At 49.4% G+C, this 9486-nt stretch overlaps 1 non-coding gene across 1 annotated transcript; it reads left to right on the forward strand.

Moving 5' to 3' along the window:
• Positions 1-8324: 8324 nt before the first annotated feature.
• Positions 8325-8406, forward strand: trnas-gcu (transfer RNA serine (anticodon GCU)). The gene has a single exon. It is a non-coding gene; the product is annotated as a tRNA-Ser (tRNA).
• Positions 8407-9486: the final 1080 nt, after the last annotated feature.

Below are 9486 nucleotides of genomic sequence, written 5' to 3' on the forward strand. Positions count from 1 at the left end.
TTGTTGTTATTCCTTCTTTTATTCCTCTTGCCTCTCCAGCAGCCTCTCTCCCTCCCTCCATCACACTCTTGCTGCCTCGCTTCAAAGTGGCCTTTATTAATTCATAAAAACACATTGCACACATGACTGAGTTCCATAGGCACTGGAGCATGATCCACTTCGCCTGCACACACGCATTCACACAAACTTTTCTATGTTTATACACACGGCTGCCTGTTGCCTCTTTCACACATCCCCTTCTAAGCGCCTACCTCGCCCCAGACAGCTCTTCAGCAGGCATGAGGCGAAGACCAGACCTATTTTTTCTTTTGTTATCTATAAATAGTCAGCACCACATCTCCAGCACAGGAGGATATCAAGGAAACCATTGTAAATATTGTGCTTTGCCACCCATTGCACACTGTTTCTCACTACAACTGCTACACTACTCACTACCTTCTGTTAGGCTTGGTTACTGAGTTGGACCCCAAAGCAGACGCGGACTGGTGGTTTGCGGTTTAACAGAGTTTATTAATACGAACACAAAACAGGAGCAGGCTGGGGTGGCAGGGTGCAGGCTGGCTCGAAGATCCAGGGTGAGACGAGGATGAATGGAGGAGCAGCGAGGCGCACGGAAAGGCTGGGTGGAAGGAAGGAGATACGAGTTGTTAGTGAATATCCATGAAACGAACACGGGAGTCGAGGACATCGATAGCACATGAAGATACCGGACGGGACGGAATAATCTGGCACAGGAGTGGAGTCAGGACCAGGCTTTTATTGAGGGGATGATGAGGTGATAGAGATCAGGTGCGCCTCGTCGCTGCAGCCAGGAACCAGCCACGCCCCCTTGCCACACACACAACCTGCGCTGAGAAAAAACAGAAAAGGGGAGAGGGAGAGACACCACAACAAAACACCAACAGAATCATCACAGTACCCCCCCCTCAAGAACCGCCTCTTGGCGGTCTACCAGGCTTGTCCGGGAAACGAGTGTAAAAGTCAGTGAGGATAGTGGGGTCAAGAATAAAAGCACGGGAGACCCATTGACGTTCCTCCGGCCCATACCCCACCCAATCCACCAGATATTGGTAGCCCCGCCCTCGCCGACGTACATCCAAAACCGCCCTTACCGTGTAGGCCGGATGGTTGTCTATTACCAGGGTGGGTGGAGGGGGCTCGGCCGGAGGGCTTAGAGGGCTAGAGGACACTGGCTTGAGGAGAGAGACGTGGAAAGCAGGGTGGATCCTTAATGAAGGGGGAAGCTTGAGTCTCACCACACATGGGTTAATGACCCGATCGACCTCATACGGTCCAATGTACCTGGGGGTCAACTTTCGGGACTCCGTCTGGAGGGGTAGATCCCGCGACGACAACCAGACCTTTTGACCTGGCAGGTACACAGGAGCAGGGGTGCGATGTCGATCGGCCAATCGCTGATTGCGGGCGGTGGTGCGGATGAGTGCTGCCCGAGCCTCGCGCCAGACCCGACGAGCGCGTCGGAGGTGTGCCTGGACGGATGGAACTGCCACGTCAGTCTCCTGGGCTGGGAAGAGTGGAGGCTGGAAGCCATTGGCGGCCATGAAGGGAGACATCCCTGTGGCAGAGCAGACCAGGGAGTTGTGGGCATATTCGACCCAGGGAAGGTGGATGGCCCAGGAAGCCGGGTGTTGTGCTGTCACGCAGCGCAGGGCCGCCCCCAGATCCTGATTGGCCCGTTCTGTCTGGCCGTTGGTCTGCGGATGGTATCCTGACGATAGGCTGGCCGACGCCCCCAACGCCTGGCAAAACGCCTTCCAGGTCCTGGCTGAGAACTGTGGCCCCCTGTCCGACACGATGTCCATGGGGATGCCATGTATCCGGAACACATGAGTGACCAGTAGGTTGGCGGTCTCGAGGGCGGATGGAAGCTTCGAGAGCGGAATAAAATGAGCCGATTTGGAAAATCGGTCAACTATGGTCAGGATAACGGTGTTCCCTTCAGAGGGGGGTAGGCCTGTGATAAAATCCACTGCTATATGCGACCAGGGGCGGTGAGGGACGGGCAGGGGGCGCAGCAATCCCGCAGGAGCCTGATGGGACGCCTTGCTCCGGGCGCAGACAGAACAGGCGGCGACAAACGCCTTGGTATCCGCCACCATGGAGGGCCACCAGAAGCGTTGCTGCAGCAGGTTCAGGGTACGGCGACATCCAGGATGACAGGAGATCCGGGACGAATGTCCCCACTGAAGGACTGGGGATCTGACAGACGGGGGAACAAACAACCTGTTGGGTGGACATCCTTCTGGGACAGGCTGATCCCTCTGGGCCCCCTGGACCACACCTTCAATCTCCCAACCTGCTGCTCCCACCACACAGGAAGATGGTAGTATGGTGCTCCCAGACGTGTCCTCAACCGGAGGGGCAAACTGACGTGACAGGGCATCAGGCTTTATGTTCCTCGACCCCGGACGGTAGGTGAGGGTGAAGTTGAACCGCCCGAGGAACAACGCCCACCGAGCCTGGCGCGAGTTGAGCCTGCGGGCAGTGCGCAGGTAGGACAGGTTCTTATGGTCAGACCAAACAATAAACGGGTGAGTAGAACCCTCAAGCCAGTGCCTCCATTCCTGCAGGGCCAGGACGACCGCCAACAGCTCCCGGTTCCCCACATCGTAGTTCTTTTCCGCCGGGGAGAGCTGGCGGGAGAAAAAGGCACAAGGGTGCTGCTTCAGGTCCGTGGTGGTGCGCTGAGAGAGCACGGCCCCCACCCCGGAGTCGGAAGCATCCACCTCCACAATGAACTGGAGAGCAGGATCCGGGTGAATTAATACAGGAGCAGAGGAAAATAGTACTTTGAGTCTGGAGAACGCCACCTCGGCTGCCTGTGACCACACAAAAGGAACCTTAACCGATGTGAGCCTGGTGAGGGGTGTAGCAACTCTGCTGTAGTCTCGGATGAACCTACGGTAAAAATTGGCAAACCCGAGAAATCTCTGTAGTTGCTTCCTTGATGTAGGAGTGGGCCATTCGGCCACTGCCTTAACCTTGGCAGGGTCGGTCTTGATTTGCCCTTTCTCCACAATAAATCCCAAGAAGCTCACAGAGGATACATGAAAGTTACATTTCTCCGCTTTAACATATAGTCTGTTTTCTAGGAGTCTTTTCAATACAATGTTCACGTGTTGAATGTGCTCCTGAGTGGTACGTGAAAAAATCAAAATGTCATCAAGGTATACAAACACAAAACTGTTGAGCATATCTCTCAACACATCATTAATGAGAGTCTGAAACACGGCAGGGGCATTAGTGAGGCCGAAAGGCATAACCATATATTCAAAGTGTCCCAGGGGAGTGTTAAACCCCGTCTTCCACTCGTCCCCTTCTCTAATTCTCACTAAGTGGTAAGCGTTGCGAAGGTCCAACTTGGAGAATATAGTGGCCTTATGCAGGGGACCGAAGGCAGAGTCAATGAGTGGGAGGGGATATTTGTTCTTGACCGTGATATCATTGAGGCCCCTAAAATCAATGCACGGGCGAAGTGATTTGTCCTTCTTCTCCACAAAAAAAAACCCTGCCCCCAATGGTGAAGAAGAAGGACGAATAAGTCCTGTAGCCAATGAGTCTGTGATATAGGTCTCCATGGCCTCTCTCTCTGGTCTAGATAAATTATACATTTTACTGGAAGGAAAAGGGGCGCCAGGTAGCAGATCTATACTGCAGTCATAAGGTCTATGGGGAGGAAGAGCTACTGCTAACTCCTTACTGAATACCTCCTGGAGGTGATGGTATTCGGCAGGAACCAAACTGAGATCCACTGGCGTGGGCGGAGAAGGTGCGGTAGTCAGAGTGGAAGGAAAGGCGGAGTGTAGACAGTGAGAGTGACAAAATGAACTCCAATTAGTGATGGAGGAGGAGGACCAGTCAATGTGAGGATTGTGAAGTTTTAACCAAGGGAGACCTAACACTACTGGGGAAACCGGAGATGGGATAACATAAAAAGATATAGCTTCATGATGATTTCCGGAGAGCTGAAGAGAAATGGGAATAGTGCGATGAGTAACTTTAGCTAGGAGTCTACCATCCAGGGCGAACACCCTCTTAGGCTGCGGCAGGAGCTGAGAGGGAATTTTGGACTGGGTAACCAGTTCGGAGTCAATAAAATTGTCATCTGCCCCAGAATCAACTAAAATAGACAACGGAAGGGAGGTCTGATCCCAAGACACAGTACCTTGCAGAGACAGGCGAGGAGGAGACGAAACAACAGCAGAATGGCTCACCAGTGCTCCTCTTGTGGCTGGTGAGCCCCCCCTTTTGGCCGAGATGGGCAGAGCGTAATCCGATGACCGTCCAGGCCACAGTAAAGGCAGAGTCCAAGGAGATGGCGACGTTGACGCTCCGTAGGTGTGAGTCTCATCCTCCCCAGGTGCATAGGTTCCTCGATGTCGAGGAGAGCAGGTGTAGATCCAGGAGGAATCCTGTTCGAGGAGGACGTCGGCAGCGGAGAGGGCGCAAGCCCCCGATGGTGAGGGCTCATTGTCCGCATCACGGGAGGGGTATGGCTCGCCCTACCGGATCTCTCCCTGCGCCGCTCGCGGAGACGATTATCTAAACGTGTAGCTAATGAAAACAACTCATCTAGAGAGGTCGTCTCGTCACGAGCGGCCAACTCATCCCTCAGCTCGTCCCTTAATCCCCGGAGAAAAACCCCCTGAAGCGCTTGCTCATCCCAGCCACTATCGATCGCTAGAATGCGGAAGTCGATCGAGTGGTCCGCCACGGATCTCTCTCCCTGACGAAGAGAAAGGAGCCGGCTACTGGCCTCCTTACTACGCAGAGGATGGTCAAAAACTTTTAGGAATTCCTCGGTGAACGAGGAAAAAGAAAAACAAATCGGCGAATTGCTGCGGGAAATGGCAACAGCCCAAGCCGCGGCTCTCTCCGACAACAAACTCATGACGAAGGCAATCCGCGACTTGTCTGTGGAGTATGTTAACGGCTGCTGGTCGAATACGAGGCTGCACTGATGGAGGAATTGTCTACCTGAGCCTAACTGCCCTGCAAACCTGGCGGGTGTGGGGATGAACGGTTCCCGGGGCTGTGTGGGAAGAGCGACCGGAGAAGCTGCTGGTGGAGATGCTGGAACTGGAGCGGGAGCGGGAGCGAGCGCCGGAGTCGTCAGCGTGGAGAGGTGAGTAGTGAGCTGTTCCATGCGGCCACCGATCAGTGCCACGTTGGAGGTAAGGTTCTGTAGAGTCTCCATTACCTCGTTCAGGGCTCTCTCGTGCTGCCCAACACGAGTTCCTTGGGACGAGAGAGCTTGTCTGAGTCTTTCCGCATCCGCGGGGTCCATTTTTGGCCAGATTATTCTGTTAGGCTTGGTTACTGAGTTGGACCCCAAAGCAGACGCGGACTGGTGGTTTGCGGTTTAACAGAGTTTATTAATACGAACACAAAACAGGAGCAGGCTGGGGTGGCAGGGTGCAGGCTGGCTCGAAGATCCAGGGTGAGACGAGGATGAATGGAGGAGCAGCGAGGCGCACGGAAAGGCTGGGTGGAAGGAAGGAGATACGAGTTGTTAGTGAATATCCATGAAACGAACACGGGAGTCGAGGACATCGATAGCACATGAAGATACCGGACGGGACGGAATAATCTGGCACAGGAGTGGAGTCAGGACCAGGCTTTTATTGAGGGGATGATGAGGTGATAGAGATCAGGTGCGCCTCGTCGCTGCAGCCAGGAACCAGCCACGCCCCCTTGCCACACACACAACCTGCGCTGAGAAAAAACAGAAAAGGGGAGAGGGAGAGACACCACAACAAAACACCAACAGAATCATCACACCTTCAAGCATTTTTTATAAAACATATAACTTTTGTGGCAGCTATTCGTTTGTTCACGTAAGTTCGTACATGCAGGTTTAATTCATTCTTTCCAGAAAGGCACTGGTGTGACAATGCTGTTATCGAGGGCTGCCACATGTGAGCCCAGAGGTTAAAGAGGATTCCCACATACATGCACACACTAAAACATAGAAGCAACCAGAAAAACATATATACATGGTCTTTCTCAGGTCCCCCCCCCTTCCCCTTGTGAAAAGAGTTGGAAGGGAAAGAAGGGTGCTTAAATATGATTGCTGGGACTGAATTAAAAACATTAGCTTGAGGCTGTGCAGCTGAATCCTGATGATGAGGCCACCGGGGCAAAATTGAGAAAATGGGCTTTTGCTGCCAGGGTCTGGAAAATCCCTTACTAATGGAATGAGAGGAGGCAGAGAAAGATAGCGAGAGTGAGGGAGGGGAGGACGGGATATCACACAGCCAAGACAATGCATTGTGTTTGTGTGTTCATGTGAGAGCAAAATGGGTTGAAACTAATGGAGCAGAGAGAGGAAGCCTCCAATGAAACATCATTACAAGCAGCTTCATAAATATTAGGCCTCTGGCGTAACTAGCAGTAATGTCGTACACACGTTTGATGTGGTTCAGTGGTTTCAACTTTGGACACAAACTCATCTGGCTCAGTTTAGTTTGCCGTGACTTATTTTGCCAACATATTCAAAAGATCTGTTTATTATGCCCTTACACTATGTTGTGATTCCTGGTGGCTGCCCTACTGCAGCTCAAATGATTCAGGTTTTCTCGATCGGCGAATCAAAACATTGTAGTGGCCGGTGCCATGACAGCTGTGTAAAGGCGACTTAATGGCAGTGAAGTTACACTTTTCATTCACTGCTCGGCCCGTTTTTTTAGCTGGTGTTCGGTTGGAGAAGTTGGACACAGGATAAATGTGTTCTGTTCATATTTAGCACTCACGTCATGTGGTGGCACATCTGCCAAGTCTCAAACACTCTATGTTTGACCTAAAAAAACTAAAAACTGAAACCTTATTTCTACTATAATTATTGTTTTGTTGATACTGAAAAAATCCTATATTCTATTCGTAAAACCGTTTTCAAGATACTTAAATGCTTTTTTATAGCAAGTTAAATTAAAAATGAAAGAGCTACATGGATGAAGTAGCAATGACAACATCCTTTCCTTAATCACTGGCTTTATCCCTATTACAAACCATTTTTGGACTGCAGTATGAGAAACACAGAACAGATGGTTAATTAGAAATAAAATGATCTGAGTGCACACTTAAGAAAATGTGTATTTTCCTCCTTGTTTTGCTTTTCTATGCGACCATCGTAGTTAAATTCTCTGGTTAATTCTCCAAGTGGTGGGCATTTCAGCCCCCTCATTTCCCTGGGAAATGAATAGAAGCATCTGACATCAGCTGACATGGGCTTTAAATGTACAATCTGGCTGTCTTGTGATGGGAACAAATTAATAAGTGAATGTTATCTGTGGGTAGCAGAGCAGGGTGCCTTGCCAGGCCTTTTTGTTTCTGCACCTCTTCATTTTTCCAACAAATGACAGGAGACACAAAAACAGACAGAGCTCTTGATTTGAATTGGATTTTGACATGAATATTGTCGCACGGTGTGTGTGCAAGCATGCTATACAGTGTGTGCATTAAAGTGCATGTACTGAATGTGAACCCGAATGTGCACGGTTATGTTTGCATGGATTTATTTTAATGTGTTTCGTATGCATTGTTTAGGAGTGGACTCGTTTCAGGTTTGATATACGGCAAGTGGCTTCAAAGAGGAAACACGATTTTCCAATCTTAAACAGGCAGTGGATTAGGCAGGCTGAATAGAAATGAAAAATAAGGTGAGACTGAATGAAGAATAGGTAGCCAGCAGTGTCACGCTCCCCTTTATCTCTCAATATTGGTATTGCGAAGTCACTGAGAGATGGCAATCAGCAGGAGATGTGTCTTGAAGATGAAAGCAGGGAAAGAGAAACAGACGGAGAGCGAGAGAAAGGAGAGCCTCTTAAGGCACCTCCATCAGCCTGTCGTTAGGAGGGTAATGAACCTAGCACCACTGCTGCCAAGCAACCAATGACTCACACACACACACAGACACAAACACAGACACACACACACACACATAGACACACACACACACACATAGACACACACACACACACACACACACACAAAGAAATCTCTCAAGCACCCATAGTCTGTCTCTGCTACTCGTCCTTTATCGGACAATCTTTGTTATTACAGTTTTTATACACAAAAGATTCTTGGTACAAAAATCGTAAGAGTAAAAATAACAAACCATTGGCCTGTTCATTTCTTTTATTCCATCTCTTTCTTCTATTTCATTTATTCTTCCGCCGGCTGCTTGCTTCTGCCATATGTATGTGTTACTGTACTGTATACTACTTTGGGCATTTAGAAGACATTCAAAGCAAGAAAGTTATTCTATTGCATTCTATCTCAATCTCTGTGAACTAAGGCTCCACGACGAGGTGGCCGAGAGGTTAAGGCGATGGACTGCTAATCCATTGTGCTCTGCACGCGTGGGTTCGAATCCCATCCTCGTCGTATATTAACATATTGTTAGAAGGGAAACACAAAACATTTAACTGGCTCAGGCACATGTTGATGTTCAGAGTGATTCGTCAAGCAGCTGCTTTCAGTTTAGCCGGAACAAAATGTCTGTTGCTTTGATAAAGAACAAGAGAAGCTGATGTGACTGTTCATCATTGAAACTCACCTTTACTCCACAAGCTGACACTCGATACACTTAATTCATCCTGCTCTGGCTTCTTCTTCAGATTGGGACTAAACATCAAGTAAAAAAAGAATAAATTAATCACACTCATGTTCACTGGCAAGCGTTTATAATATTTCCCAGTGTCAGAGAAAAAGAGGCTTTAATAATCAAGACCCCTTCTGGAAAAATTGCATACGGCCAACTGTTGTGAAAGAACTGAACCCAATGAAGCTTTGAAAACGAATGATATTGATCATGTAAACATTGGTGATTCTATCCTGACTTGAACTTATACATGATAACTTCACATCTGTGCAGATGCATGTGATGCATTTCCGCATGAACAAACCAATGTTTTTGTGTGTGGCTTTGTTTACATGTCAGCAGTCGTCACCAACAAACCACCCCCTGAGGATGTGGGTTGGACTGTCAGCCTCAGTCAGACATCACACACGCACACACACACGCACACGCGCACACACACACACACTTTGATGTCTGTCACCTTCTCTTGAGAGATCAGGCAGCCATATACATGGCTCAATACCTCCATGATCCTCTGCCAGAGAGAATCCAGCTCAGACCCTTGTCAGTTAAGGCTGTGTCACAAAGCTTTCTATAGTATTAATCTCATCTTCTCATTGCTTCTCATTGCAGTGAGTATACTGATTGTGGCATACTGCACTCTCCCTCATTATTGCACTCTCACACACAAACAGTAATTGTCCGAACAAAAAAGACATGGTCAACTTTCCACTGAGTTCTAAAACTGTCTCCTTTGGGGCTTTCTGGGCTTTATGTTAATTTGAAGAGGACAGAGAGCTATAGCTTCGAAGGGGGGCAGACAGAGAGAGTGGGGGAGGACAGGCAGCAAAGTGCGGCGGGACAGAATGGAACCCGGGCTGCTG

Source organism: Paralichthys olivaceus, chromosome 1, assembly GCF_024713975.1.
Source record: "Paralichthys olivaceus isolate ysfri-2021 chromosome 1, ASM2471397v2, whole genome shotgun sequence".
Classification (NCBI taxonomy): domain Eukaryota; kingdom Metazoa; phylum Chordata; class Actinopteri; order Pleuronectiformes; family Paralichthyidae; genus Paralichthys; species Paralichthys olivaceus.